Source organism: Ambystoma mexicanum, chromosome 8 (genome assembly GCF_040938575.1).
Source record: "Ambystoma mexicanum isolate Mex_15411 chromosome 8, UKY_AmexF1_1, whole genome shotgun sequence".
NCBI lineage: Eukaryota > Metazoa > Chordata > Amphibia > Caudata > Ambystomatidae > Ambystoma > Ambystoma mexicanum.
In genome coordinates, this window is record NC_090929.1 from 723,483,647 (window position 1) to 723,497,779 (window position 14,133).

A 14,133-nucleotide genomic window follows, 5' to 3' on the forward strand; every position below is an offset into this window, starting at 1 on the left:
GCATGGAGGGCAGCCAGAGTATAGGGGGAAACGAGGGAGCAGGGGTTCCAATGAGAAGGATCTCAGTCTTCCTGGCATTAAGGCAGAGATTGTTGGCAGTGCACCATGCCTGAATAGTAGACAGACAGGAATGAGAGTGGAGGAGGCAGAGGAGGGAAGCTTGAAAGAGAGCTACGTGTCATCCGCATAACACTGGAAGTTAGGAGAGAAGGCGGAGATCAAATGGGCTAGAGAGGCAAGCTAGATGTTGAAAAGCCAAGGCAAGAGTATAAAGGGACACCACAGGTGGAGAGTGAGATGGAGAAGAGTAAAGGGCCCAGTTGAACCTGGGAATGTCAGTCTGAAAGGAAGGAGTTCAACCAGTCCAGAGCCTGGTCCTTTGAGGCCAAGGCTTTCACAGAACTGATTTATAAGAGTGACATGATTTTCTGTATGAAAGGCAAAGCAGAGGTCAAGAAGGATAAGGACGAAGTCGAGATTAGAGAGCAAGTCTTCACAAGTGTTCAGGAGAGCAGTTTCCGTGCCTCTGGCAGCTCTAAGCCAGACTGGTGGTCGTGGAGACAACCAACAGATTCAGTATGGTGGATAAGCTGGGAAATGGCCGGCTTCTCCAAGAGTTTGCACAGGAAGGGGGTAATGGAGCTAGGGTGGTAGTTAGCCAGGCAGGAGGGGTCGCCGGGAGGCTTTTTAAGGAGAGGGTGCACAAGGGAGTGCTTGAGGAGTAAGGAGAAGGATACAGTGGCAAGGCAGCGATTGCAGAAATCAAACAAGGCTGGAGCAAGGGAGGCAATGTTGTCCTTGATAGTTCTGGAGGACAAGGGAGCACCTGTTTGGATGAGACTTTCATAGAGCGGACTTGTCTAGAGACCTCATCAGGTGACATAGGAGAGAAAGAAGAGAGTAGGAGGGCGGGGAGGGGGGCCAAGGGAGGCCTGAGAGCAGATGAAGGAGAATTGAGTGGTGTAGAGGAGAGTGAATACAGGATGTCCTGAGTTTTAGTAGTGAAGTGGGAGGCCAGTGCAGTGCAGAGAGCCAGGGAAGGCAGAGGAGATATGGAGACTGCAGTAGGATTGGCGAGTTCCTTACAGATTTTGAAAAGTTCAGCCGTGTTGTTGGTGGCCCCAGAGATGTGGGGCTGGACATAGGCACTCTTCTTTGAACAGATAGAAAGTCTGTAATGCCTTTGGAGCAGGTGGCAGGCCAGTTTGTCAGAGGATGTGTCAGAGGCTTGCCACTTCCGCTCAGCAGCTCTGCACTTGCGTTTCAGAGAGACCAGGTCGGAGTCATACCAGGTGTTGCGCTTGGGAGCAGGCTTCATGGGGATCCTCAGACAGAGTGTTGGATATGGAGAGTTGAAAGTTAGTAAGGGCAGTTTCAGGGTGAGAGTCAGTGGCAGGAGGGGGAATGACGGCGGCGAAAGCAGCAACTGACACTTGCTTGATAGGTCGAATGACGAAGAAGGAGACTTGCAGTGCGGGCGGGGGCTTATCCGGGGCACCCAGGAGGTCCAGATGAGAGGACAGGAGAGCATGATCAGACGAGGAGAGAGGAGTAATGAGAGGGTTAGAGATGGGGTTGTCTGCTGAGATGAGAGCATCCAAGGTGTGTCCGGCTGAATGCATTGGACTGGAGGGAAGAATGGAGAGAGAAAGAGAGTCACAGAGGTTGCGGAAGAATCCAGAGGCCGCATCAGGGGAGTCGAGGTGAATATTGAAGTCTCTCCGGAGGAGAACCTTGGATGTGGAGGACAGGAAAGAAGAAGTGAGGTCAGACCACTCTGAGAGGAATAGGGAGACTGGGTCAGGGGGCCTGTAGATGGTGGCCAGAGTCAGCAAGAGGATAGGAGAGACACCAAGCCTGCAGACGAGGCATTTGAGAGACAAGTAGCACTGAGTTGGTATGATAGTCACAAGGACCCATTCAGGGAAGATCAAGGCCACTCCGCCGCACTAGTTAGGTCTGGGCTTAGAGATGATCTTGTAGCCCTCCGGCAGGAGAGTGCCAAAACCCATGACAGAACTGGCCAAGAACCACGTCTCGTGAGAGCAAGGACGTTGAGGTTGAGATCTTCAAGGAGGGGGCAGATATCAGAGGAGAGTTAGACGGCAGAGTGAGAGCTGAGGGTATCTAAGTAGATCTGGTTGCCACTTTTGAAGTTTTCCGAGGAGGGGTACAGGAATGTGGTACACCCGTCAGTGGTGGCAGAAGAAGGAGTGGCAGGAGAAGGGAGGAAGTTGATGAGAGACGGAAGATGCCTATCAAGAAGAAGGAGGTTGGGCTGAGAGCCCTGGACCATGACAGTGCCATTCCGGTAGACATTAATCATGGTCTTAGAGGAAAGTATGTCAAGAATGCTTCCCAACAGGTGCCACCATTAATAGGAGAGGAATAGAAAGTGGAAAGTACTGAGACCATATGGGGAATCCAAAGGTCCGGAGAGGGAACGACAAATAGGATGTCATTGACAGTTTGCCTGGAAGAAGCGTCAACATAATTGTCAGCGCTGGGCAAGCCTGGATTTGAGACCAGGAGATCAGGAGATCCTTCTTGAACTTTTTAATTGCAGACTTTGAAAGAGAGATAGGATAGGTGCTAGAGTAGCAGTCAAAGAAGATAGATTGAAAGCACCATGGAGGTCGAGCTCAGAGAGGAGGGGGGAAAGAGGGAGAAACTCCAGTGCAAGACGTCAAACCTCACACACAGCAACGCAACAATCTAGATTCAAGTGTCCATGATAAGGGAAGAACCTAGATTACGCATGCAGAAAAGCAAGACACCTAAAAACGAGTTTTCTGGATAGAGGGGGGAAAAGGGAAAAACCTAATTTTCAACATAACAGCACATGAAAATACACACAGATTCGACTTTCCTATAAAGAGGGAAAAAGCCTAATTTTCAAACAAAACACCAATGCAAAAACACAAAGATCTGATTTTCCAAGAGAAAAGTTCCAATGGATAACTAAGACAATTCGCCTAACGCCAGATATGGGTAACATACAACTGTGACGTATAGCAGATTGCAAACTTAGATAATAGGAGTAATAAGAGATGGGGGATATTTAAATAGGGAGCAGTAATGGCTGTTCCTCTGCCCGCACCTTTCTTACCTTGTCAGTCACTGCTGGTTGATGGCTGCGATGCATGCTCCCAAGGCGAACACAGGCAACCACAGTCTGGAGCTGCTACTGAGGGAGCTGCCCTTTGCATCAGGGACCTTAGCTGAGGGGGCTGCCCTGCGGGTGGACATAAGTGGGGCAGCTGACCCAATCAGGAGTCTGGGCAGGGTGGGAGGTTGGATGGAACCAGGAAGGTGGAGAAAACAGCAAGGGAACGGGCAAGAACGGCTGCAATGCAGCGAGCGCACAACTAGTTAAATATACAAAGAAAAGAGCTTTTTTTCCCTTAACTTAATGGCAGGAGCTCAAGAGTGGAAATTACTCACCACAGCTCATACAGATGAAAAATGAGCTGTGCTGAGCAGCAACAAGGCTACCCCCTTAGTGTTGTTCTCAAACAAGGGTAACTTGCCCAATCAGGGTCTGGGCGGGGTGGGAGGCAGGAGGGAACCAGAAAGGTGGAGGAAACAGGAAGGGAACAGACAAGAAAGGCTGCAATGCAGCGAGAGCACAACTATTTAAATACACAAAGAAAAAAGCTTTTTTTCATAACTTAAGGGCAGGAGCTCAAGAATGGAAATTACTCACCACAGCTCATACAGATGGAAAATGTCCATGGGGAAATGGAAGGGGACTAGGCCGCAACTTTGTTTTTTAGATTTTTTTGTTTTCTTCAAATCAGTCGCACGAGTCAAAAGGTATTAGCAATTAATTTTTTCGAGTTTCTGACTCACATTAACTATAGGGCGGCAACTGTCGCCCTATAATATATATATATATATATATATATATATATATATATATATATATATATATATATATATATAGGTACCAGTAGTAAGGCTCAGACAAGAGGGTTGCACGTTTTGGGGTACAGACTTTTGTTGATAAGAAAGGTTGGGTAAAAGGCCTCTCTATCCCTAAAACTAAGAGGGGTTTTGCTACCGTAAAAGAACTAGTGAAAACAGTCGGGATGTCCAAAAGTATAAAGTCTGTCCCAGACACATCCCCCAAAACCTATCTTTGTTCCTCACACTAACAACTAACAAAACGGTGCAAGGGTGATCTCACTCTAAAGAACACAGTGTTCATCAAGGCAACATAAATATTCTCAGCCAGTCGGGCTTCCAAAGGATTCAAAACAATGTTCAAGAAAATAATGTTCCAACTTTAGGGGGTTGCTCCTTTCCCCTAGACTTAAAAAGAGAAATGGGGAGGCCACAAGGAGGCGCGGGCAACATGTCTGCCTGAGCGCGAGGCTCCGTCTCCTGACGTGGTCGTAAGAGGAGCTATTGCGGTGTTGGAGAACCCAGGACCCTGACAAGCAAGCCCCCTGAGCGTGGGAAGTTGGGCTGCACACCCGGTGCAGGAACGGAGCAGAGGTGCCCCGGGGAGTGGAGTATTGGATGGCAGAGGTCCCTGCCTTTGGTGCTCACTGGGCCGCTGCGGGACGATCAGCCAGGAGGAGGGGCCGCAGTTTGGCAGGAGAGATGGGTGGAAGCTGCCGGGGCCCGTTGCAGGCTAGAAAGGGGAGGCTGGTGAGAGGCCGGAGCCAGGCGAGGATGGGCTGGCGTGCGTGCACCCTTCCTCTATGACTGGATCCGGAGGACCAAGATGGCCGGCCAGGGCTGGGAGGAGGATCCCCGGCCGCACCCACTGGTGGCAGGCCCGCCCAGGGAACAGGCTGTGTGTGAAGGAGCTGCACAACATAGGAGGCGGCGAGGGTGCAGGAGCACTCCAGAAGGGCACCTCAGGATCCTCCTGTGGGCATTGCCTGGACTCTGATTTACGGCACAGCACTTGGTGGTCCGTGATTATCAGGACCCCCCCAGGAGGGGAGAAGTGCCAGTGATTAGGGCCCCCAGCAGCAGAAAGGAGAACAGCATCTGCGAGGTGTTGGATGCTGCAGTGCCCAGGGACAGAGCCTGTTAGGGAGCTGCCTGCTCAGAACACAAAGTGAGAGGGCCCAGGGCAGTGGTGCTGAGTGCAAAGCCACAGAGGGGCCAATCCCTGAGGGCATAGTACAGCAGCAGGTGTGGTGAGTGCAGAGAGGACACTTCTGGCATAGGCAGCCCCGGCTGATGGATGCATAATATGCTGTGTGCGTCCCTGGCGGTCTACCCAGGGGTGACAGGTGGTCATTTGTCTTTCTGTTGTTGCGCCCTCAAGTCTATGGGTCCATGGTCTGCGCATTATACATTTTAAAAGTAAAGTAAAGTCATCGGGACCCAGGGAGTCTGAGGCAGCCAGAGGGGGAGCAGGATATGCGCTTGTGATCTGGAGAGCATGCACCCTTGTGACAGAAGGCGCAGGAGGGCACTGCAGAGAGAATTGTGGTACTTGTGAGGGCAATAACTGCTAAAGGGGAAAAAGTAGAAGTGGCAGCGAGACCTATAGAGGTGGACCCTCGGACGTGGGAAGAGCGCAGAGACCCCTGGAGATCGGTGGTGGAGGCCCCCGACGAGACCAGGGTGGAGTGGGAGCATTTGGACTGAGGAGAGAATGGGGCCCGGAGATCCCCATACTAGTGGAGTCTGGCAGAGACAGTCTGGGTGGAAGAAGGTGCCCCTGTCAACGAACCCACCGGGGGGGTGTCGAGCAGCAGAGAGGAGGAGAAGGTGCAGTGAACAGCTGAGTGATGAGTTCTGAACCTGCAGGCGCGCAAGAGAGGGTGTCAGTGAATGAGCTGGAGGGGAGCTCTTGCCCAGTATCGATACCAGGACGGAGAGACAATGGCGACTGCCAAGGCGGATTGGGGGAACCATCCGTGCTCGGCAGAGATTGGCACAATTAAGAATGATATCCAGGCCATTCTGGAGGAGATAAGGGGAATGCGGACGGACATTGGAGCAAAGGTGGCGGACCTCTCAGCAAGGATGGTCACCCTGGAGGACAGAGTGGAGGGCGTGGAGGTGAACCAGGCCTCGAGGGGGATCATTGAGGTGCAAACAGAGGCACACTTTGTGGAATTATAAAGGAGGCAGGAGGAGCTGCGCCTTACGGTGGACGACATTGAAAACCGGGAGAGATGCAACAACCTCTGTTTTTTTGGGCTGCAAGAAGCGGAAGGAGAGTCACCCGGGGGCCTGGAACAAAAGATTCAAGAAATAATTGGCATGATCATGGGCTCCAAAGAAGGAGATAAGGTGACCATGGACAGGGTGCACCATGCTGGAGCAGGGAGCAGAGGAATGCGCACGGCACTGGCGCGGATGCATTATTATGGTGATAAGGTGAAAATACCTGAGAGGGCATGCCAGTTGGGTGACACTAAGCATGGAGATTCCAAGGTGGATGTCTTTCAGGACTTGTCAGTCCACACGCTGTCTAGGCGTTAGAAGTGCGGCCCCCTGACAAAGTGGCTCCAGGAGAAGGGGGTGAGGTACAGATGGGGCTATCCCTTCGCTTTGGTGTTGGAATGGGGGGGAGATACAGAGGAGGAGGTTTGAGCGTGCCACAGAGGAATTGGTGGGTCCCTGAAGTTGGACTCCCCAAGAGGAAGGGGGAGCAGTTAGGGCCCCCAGTGTGAACCGCGGGCCCGAACCCTGCATTGGGAAGGCGCAGAATGCCAGGGGCAGGAAGTTTAAGAAGTTCAATACCTCATCACCGCGAAGAGACCATACATGAGTGTGTTAGGGCAGGTTCAGATGGTTGCTTTGTAGTTTGTGCTTTCTATGCTTTCCGAGGCCTGGGGAGAGATCCCATGGCCTCCCCGTCCAGGTTTGGAGGATGGGGCGGCGTGGGGAAAGCCATATTGTCTCGTAGGGGCTACAGTTTGAAGTTTGTTTTTTCTTGTTCCTCTCTTTAGGGAAAATAGTCGTTCACATTGACCACATGGTGGGGGGGTGGGAAAGGGGTTGTGCTAGAGAGCTTGAATCATGGGGTGGGGTGCAAAGGTGTGGGGATCTAAGTCACAGTTGGAAGGGAGATGCCGCAGCATTGGGTGGGGGGGCCAGGCAGGATGGCAGAGGGACTGAGTGGAGTGCCCAGGGCAGCGACGGTATCCCTGGTGGTTCGGCGGGTATACCCATGCTGTTAGGGGCACACTGTCGGACACCTCAAGGGGAGAGGGGGATGAGGAGAGAGGGGAGGAGGGGAACATAGGGGGGACAATGAATAGGGGGAAGTGGAACTCCATGCAATGGGCGACGGGCAGGAAGGGGCTACCGGTCGAGGATTTGTAGGGAGGTTGGGCGACTAGGATCACAGGGGTATGGTTGACCTGAGGGTGGCAACATTAAATATGAAGGGGCTGAACTCCCAGAACAAGCGATCACTAACCAATAATATGTTCCAGAAACAGCGACTGGCTATTCTCTTCCTCGAGGAGACCATCTATAAGCAGGGTGCGGAGTTGACAATAAAGGGGAAAGACATATGTAAGGCTTTTTGGGCCTCCCACAAAGATAGGAAAAAGGAGTGGGTGGGGATCCTGACAGGGAAGGCTGTTAGGATGACAAAGATACAGGTCAAGAGGGGATTTGGGGCCGGTTCCTGGCAATCAAGGGCCTCTGTGAGAGTGTAAATGTCACACTGGCCACGCCATATGCGCCATTTAGGATGGTGGAAGGCTGGGCGGAGGGAGCTGTGATTCTGGGGGAGATTTCAATCTGGTGGTAGCCCCAGCGTTGGATTGTTGGTCGGCTAAGGGAGGGGGCCGGGGGTGGTGGGTAAGTAGAAAATAGCCTTTCAGATCTCCTGCAGGGCTATTACTAGGTGGATGGCGGGCGGAGGCACTGTCCAGGGGTGGGGAGCTATACATTTCCCCCCCCCCACCAGAACTTCACGAGGATAGATATGTTGCAGCTCCCGCAAGAGGTGCTGGACGAGATGAGGTGGTCTAGAGATAAGGTAGTAACGTGGTCGGATCATGAGCTGGTGGTAGCAGACTGGAGGTTAGTGAGGCCATACCGGGGACAACCGCGCTGGAGGTGCAATGATACATTGATGAGGGATCGGGTGTTCCATGACTTCTTGGGGAAAGAGATGGAGGCGTACTTTGTTACCAATGACAATGAGGAGGTGGGAATGGCCACGGTGTGGGGCACGGCGAAGGCTACAATCAGGGGGCTGCTCATCGCGGAGGGGGCAAGGAAGAAAAGGGAAAGGGGGCTGGCGGAGGACAGATGTAGATGGGACCTGAAAGCATTGAAGGCGCAGCTGCTCCGGAAGGACGCGAACATGGAGTGGTTCCTAGGGGAGATGAGGAATAAGAGGCAGGAGCTTCACTCTGTGCCCATAGGCGAAGTGGTGAAGAGGTTGTGTTTTACGTGGCAAAGGTACTACGAGAAGGGTGACGTAATGGGCACGTTCTCGGCAAATAGGGTGAGGGGAGACAGTGCTGAAAGGATAGTAGATAAGATACCTGGGGGGATCGGGTCGTGGTGGATGGTTGAGAGTGGATCCCAGCCAGGTTCGCAGAGTACTACTAGGACCTGTATGCCAAGCCGGTGGAGGTTTCAAGGGAGGAGGTGCGTAGTTATCTAGAGGAAATGCAGCTCCCTAAACTATTGGCGGCTGACAAAGAAGCGCTTGAGGTGGAAATCTCAAGGGAGGAGGTGTTAAGGGCAATACAAAAGCTGAAGGCAGGCAAAGTCCCGGGAGAAGACGGGTTCACCACAGATTTTTCTACAAACAGTACCAATCCTTCTTGGCAGCGTCCCTGGCGAAGCTGTTTAACCCAGTTGTGGGGGAGGGTACCATACCACAGACATTCCTTCGGGCCCTAATAGCAGCCATTCCGAAATTGGGGAAGGACTTAGTTGACTGTGCCTCATATCGACCTATTTCCTTGCTGAACGTAGACGCTAAAATCTTCGCTAGGGTTTTGGCATCGCGATTGGAGTTGCACCTCCCACGACTGATACATGCAGACCAGACGGGTTTCATAATGCATAGGCAAGGGACGGATAATCTCTGCAAGACCCTATACATCCTCAACGCGCCAGAAGTGATATAGAAAGGGGCCGTGTTCTTGGCCTTCGACACCGAGAAGGCCTTTAACAGGGTGAGCTGGGCGTTTACGGAGGATGTTCTTTCTTCTATTGGAATGGGCCCAAGATGGAGGTGGTGGATCAGAGTACTATATTCTGAGCCGACGGCCAGAGTAGTGGTGAACAGGGGAAACTTGCAGGCCTTCCCGCTATGGTGGGGCATGAGACAGGGGTGTCCGCTCTCTCCATTGCTCTACCTATTGGTGATGAAGACATAGGCAGCAGGGTTCAGGAGTTATGAAGGGCTAGGGGGGCCACACAGGGGGAGCAATGTTAGTCTTTTTGCGGATGACACCCTACTATACATCACCAAGCCAGTGCAATCAGTCCTGCGCTTACAAGAGGGTCTGGCGAGGTACGGGGAACTGTTCAGCTTTAAAGTGAAACTTGGGAAATCGGTGGCCTATACCGTCGGGGGGGTTTAACAGGGACAGAATACGAATATATAAGGGAACTGCCTTTTCAGGTACAACAAGAATCCTTCCGATACCTGGGGGTGCAGGTGTCCCGCCGTTACAAAGAGCTTTTCCCTGGAAATGTTCTGCCGCTATGGTCAGCGGTGAGGAGGGACATGGAAAGATGGGCCAAGCTGAAGCTCACATGGATGGCGTGGTTAAACTGTATTAAAATGGTGATATTGCCCAAGTTTCTATTTGTGTTCCAAATGCTCCCAGTGAAGTTCTGGAAGTCCTTTTTGAAGATGTCAAGGCTGCCCTAATTAAGTTCCTTTGGACAGGAGCCAAGCGCCGGATCGCCTATAAAACAAGATACTCCCGAAGGAAGAGGGCAAAGTGGGGTTCCCGGATTCATATACATACTATAAGGTAGCGCAACTCTGCATACTGGTGGATCACATGGACCTGCACACGACAAACAGTGGGTGCGGATGGACAATGCAGTTCTGGCCCCGGTCTCCCTTGGGGAATGGCTATGGGTGCCTAGGTCCCGCACCCCAACGAGGGTGTTGGGTCACCCAGTCCTTGTCTCCTCTGGAGGGAAGGAGGCAAAAATAGGTGGTTGTCCACATGGCCATCCCCATTGAGCTGCACCTAGCCCTGCCCTTGCGGGATGGGGTGGAGGAGCCGGGGCTCGAAGGGGCTTATTGTATGACTATATAGGACGATCTTGTTAGCAGAACCCAGGGATCCGCCCCCAGCTAGAGCTAGGTGGGGATAAGTTGTGGGGAGGGACGTGGATGACGCTCTGTGAGCACTGATATGCAGAAGTGCTTCCCGAGCAACGGCCTCCCTCCAATACAGACACCAGGCCCTGAAATTGCTGTGTAGGTGGGACTGCCCGCCCAAGGTTCTGTCCAAGATGGGTAGGGGGCAGGATCCACGTTTCGGAAGGGCTTACAGGAGAGAGGGGACTATGGGCATATGTGGCGGGCAGAGGCGTTTCTAGGGGGGGGGGGCTAAGGGGGCTATAGCCCCTGGTCTTTTGGTTGTAGCTCCAGATAGAATCTCAGGAGCTACAACCAAAAGGCTAGCTATCCCCCAGTCCCGACAGTTCTGATAGTAGCGTAGCCCCAGGTCTTTTCCAGAACTTGCAACACCCCTGGTGGCGGGGATGTCATAAAGTGTGAGCTTACTGGAAAGAAGTCATTCATGGATTAGGGGGGCTGATGGAATTCAGAGGGGTTCTCACCATGGTTCCTCCTCTTTGGGGTGCGACCAGGAGTGGAGAAGGAGGAAAAGGGTGTAGATGGGCACATGATGCAGGTGATGCTGGTACCAGCAAGATGGTGCCTGGCCCAATTGTGGAAAAGCAGACGAACAGCGGTGGAAAAGGAATGGGTAGGAAATGTCTGCACCATATATGACATGGAGTATTAGACGCACATACTGGATGAGTCCATGCCCAATATTGAAGGCCAGTGGTTGGCCTTTTTTTGAGAAGTATGGCCGGTGAGCACCTTAGGAAAGGGGAGAGACCCCAGCAAGAGGGGAAGGGTGTTGTTACGCTCACCTGATCTCTGCGGGGACATTGGGGCATGGTTGAGGCCCTCCCTGGAAGTGGATTCACCTTATCAGGTTTCTTCACCTGCTCATGTGCTTTGGACTGCGCTGATAGTTGGCACTGCTCCTGCGTGGATATGAGAGATTGTGAGAATGCTGCTAAATGACTACTGTCTCTCTCAAACCCCTCTTCCCAGAATGTGGTGAACATGCGCCGTCCCATATAGTCTCATCTGTTGATTGATGATGACGAGCTCTCCATCCTGCATCTCACTGCAGGGGCGCTTTTGATGGACCTAGTTCCTTCAATGGTCCATGTGCGTGGCAGCCCAGACAGACTGTGGCTGAACCACTCCTGAAGGTAAGTGTCTTATAGCTTTTAAATATTGTGATGTTGATTCATGATTTTTGTCTGTATCTTTAAATAATGTCTTCCCTCCGCTTTCTCCCAACAGATGAAATATGGCCCAGCGGTAGTGGGTGCGTGAAGCAAGGCCAAATGGGAAGAAAATTGAGTCCACGATGCACCGATAGAAGGTGAGTGTTGGTTTAAGGTTAAGCGTGAGGGTTTGTCAAAGCGCGACCTTAAACGTAATGTCTTTAGCAAATTCTAACCTTGTCTTTGTCTTTTTCTCTTGCAGGCACCGACTTGCGATGGATTTCGCTTGGCGTCACGACGTCGGGCTGGACGCTGCTTTCCGGAGGTCTGGAGATGGATAAGGTAAGTGCTGCGGCTCGTAGCAGGAAACAAGGTAAAATGCACTCCGGCGGGTCTCTGGTAACAGGTAAGATGCGCATAGGTGGCAGTGAGCGTTACGCTGCAATAGCAGAATAACGCGAAGCGCGTGCTTGAAGGCAGAGCAGGCTTATATAGCCTAGCTCTTGCCACGCCCATTAGCCTCAACTCACCGGCCCCACCCTGCCACTACTAAAAGGATGCTTACACGTGCAGTCTGACTCTCCCAGCAGCCATGCCCAACTGAATGCACGTGGGGGCCCCGGCAGGAAAAACTAGGTAATTCCACAAAATAAAAATGTGCTAGTGTGCATTTATTTATGGGCCTGGCTCCAAAGTCACCAGGACTGAGTCCAGCTGGGCCCTCCATGCTGTATTGTCCCTAGGGGACAATACAAGGTTGGGTTACCCCTTGCTCTCGTGCCTTGATAGGGCACGGTCTGGGGTTCCAGGCCCATGGCCATGACAGCACTCCCCCTCAAGGCCCATTTTGGTGGGATTGTTGCAATGGAATTGTCTGATCAGTCGTGGAGCGTGGACAAATTCACTGGGTTCCCATGTACAGCCTTGAAGTCCATAACCCTTGCAGTCTATAAGGTAGTACAATTTAGATCGCACTATTTTGGAATCCAGAATAGTTTTGACCTCGTATTCCGGTTCTCCTTCTATGATGTGGAGCTCTGGTGGTGCTTTAATTAGAGTACCTGATTTCATTGGTTTCAGGAGTGAGACATGGAATGCTGGATGGATTTGCATATTAGATGGTAATTTCAATGTCATGGCAGCTGGGTTTATCACGGCCTTAATGGAATAGGGCCCCAGGTACCTGGGACGGAAGGCTTGAGGTCCTTTCAAGGGAATGTTTTTGGATGCTAACCAAACCTTGTCTCCGACCTGATAATGTGGGGCCTCCCTTTGGTGTCGGTCTGCAAACATTTTCTGCTTTTCTTTAGCTCTGGTCAGATGTTCAGCTGTTTCTTTAAGAATTCAAGTGATGGTCTTACGTAAGGTTGTTACTGCTGGCATTTCCAATTTGTCAAGGGAATCAAAAGTGGATGTTCGAGGATGTCGACCATGTACCGTGTAGAATGGTGTCTGTCCGGTGCTAGTGTGGATGGAATTGTTATTTGGTATAAGCAAATTTGGTCAACCAAAGTATGTCTTTCCAGGATTCCTCAGTTTGTTGCAACATACACCTCCGATATTGCTCCAAGGTCTGGTTGGTCCGTTCGGTTTGAGGATGGTGACTAGTGGATAACCGGAGATTGCTTTTGGCTATTTTGCAGCTCCTCCTCCAGAGTGCTGAGACGAACTGAGTTCCACGATCTGATATTAGTACTGATGGGAATCCACGTAATCTGACAATTTGTTGCAAAACATGGTGGCAAGGGCGGAAGCAATAAGGAGTCCTTTTAATGGGATAAAATGGGCCATTTTGGGGAGCAAATCTACAATAACTAAGATGGTATTATATCCATTGCAGGGAGGAAGATCTGTGATAAAGTCCATTGACAATGTATGCCATGGTGCTATTGGTACTGTCAATGGACGCAGTAGCCCAGCTGGGTTCAGCATCTGAGATTTGTGTTGTGCGCAGACACCACAGACCGCAATAAATTGGGCAATGTCTTTTCTCCAAGTTGGCCACCAATAGCCTTTTTGTAGTGTAGCTTGAGTCTTGGCAATTCCCGGATGTCCTTCCACTAGTGAATCGTGATAGTTAGCTATTATTTGGTCTTGTAGTTTCTTGTCCTGAATGTACAACCTCCCTTGTAAATACAGTAGATCATTTTCAATGGTGTATTGGTCCCCTCTGGATAACCACTCCTGTTGTGTTGCTTGGTTCATCTGAGATTGGAGATCGGATTTCAAGTCATCCAAACAAGTGGTTGCAGCGATTTTGTTCTGGATTCGTTCTTCAGGAATGATAGCCACAGGTTCAGACATGGTAAAGGCTTCTTGGTCCTCACTCAAGCGTGACAGAGTGTCTGCTTTCCCATTGCATACTCTGGGTCTCTAGATGATCATAAAAAATCGTATTCCGCAAAGAAGAGAGCCCAACAAAGTTGATGGGAGGATTGGGCCTTGGCAGTCTTCAAGTTTTGCAGATTGCGGTGATCCGTGATGACAGTGACTGTATGTCTCACCCCCAGGAGATAGTGTCTCCATGTTTTGATGGCTCCCTTAATTGCTAGTAGTTCTTTGTCCGTGATTGCATAGTTCAACTTTGGTGCAGAAAACCTGCGGGACCAGAACGCTATGGGATGTAGTTGTCCAGTGTCGGGGTCTCTTTGTGATAATACCGCCCCCATTGCTACGTTGGAGGCA

General features: G+C 51.4%; 1 protein-coding gene across 3 annotated transcripts in view; it reads left to right on the plus strand.

Moving 5' to 3' along the window:
* NUDT13 (nudix hydrolase 13) overlaps nt 1-14,133 on the plus strand; it is a 1,386,901-nt gene that overhangs the window by 792,437 nt on the left and 580,331 nt on the right. The window lies entirely within an intron of this gene.